Here is a 1,261-nt window from a genome sequence, read left to right as displayed (position 1 = left end):
GAGAGGGTTGTATGACAGTACGACCCACTGGTCTCCACCGTTAGCGCAACACCGTGAGATCCGGAGAGGGACTTTGCGGCGACATTGAATCGCCCTCCTAAAGGAGAGTGTCCTTGCCGGATCAATAACAAGGTTGGCTTCCTAGAGATAGGATTTCAGGATGTATTTTCGAATTGACTGCCCAAAGGTAGCAATCCGGAGTTAAGTCTATGGGATCTGAAATGGTGGTTTACACTCATGAAGATATAATCAAAGTTTGTTGGTTATATTTTGACTAAAATAATGGTAGTTAATAAATATGAAAATATGAGATATTTTGAGTATGTTTATTAACTGAGAGGAGTCTCGGTTCAATTTGTAAATAATTTGACTACCCAAAGGTACACTTTATTTGTGGTAAATTGGATTATCATTGGTACCTAAAATTAAAACATGATTTATGTATTTTTCATGTGCATCATGCATCATATTTAATTGTGCCTAAATTCACATGTTTTGATATTCATGCACATAAATTGATTAGATGAATATTCTACTTATTTCTAGCAATATGTCAAATCCTAAAATCTCACTACATGAAACTGAAACACTGACTAGAGATAAATTGTGCAAAGTGGTATAGTAACATAAACAACTTACATTCATGTGATGAATATAAGTTTGTCCCAAATGGAGGATTGTCCTCCTGTCCCTAACAAACCAATGTAGCTAACTATTAGCTATGGCTGTGCGTGGTAATTCACAAGAAGCCTGAAGGCATGAAGACAGCTTATAAGATAATGCCGTCATCAGATACTGTATCTGGAAATCCATAAAACAAACGGGTTGGCTAAATACTATGAGAACCTTGAGTAAAAGACAAAAGAAAAGTCGTTTCCACCAAAATAAAGGAAAAGAATCAAGCAAATATGATTTGCTAGTTCTAAAAACATGTTTAGTAAAAATGGTGATTCCTTATCCTGAATAGTAGATTCGGGAGTTGCTACTCATGTTTGTTTTCGTTATTAAGTCTTAGTTCTTACAAAGAAATTGTTTCCCGAAAAAAAAGAAAGGAACCTAAGCAAATATGATTTGCTAGTTCTAAAAACATGTTTAGTAAAAAAGGGTGATTCCTTATTTCTGAATAGTAGATTCGGGAGTTGCTACTCATGTTTGTTTTCGTTATTAAGTCTTAGTTCTTACAAAGAAATTGTTTCCCAAAATAAAGAAAAGAACTCAAGCAAATATGATTTGCTAGTTCTAAAAACATGTTTAGTAAAAA

This window comes from Morus notabilis, unplaced genomic scaffold (assembly GCF_000414095.1).
Source record: "Morus notabilis unplaced genomic scaffold, ASM41409v2 Scaffold115, whole genome shotgun sequence".
In the NCBI taxonomy this organism is placed as follows: domain Eukaryota; kingdom Viridiplantae; phylum Streptophyta; class Magnoliopsida; order Rosales; family Moraceae; genus Morus; species Morus notabilis.
The sequence above is the reverse complement of the archived record's forward strand: the minus strand, read 5'-3'. Positions refer to the sequence as shown.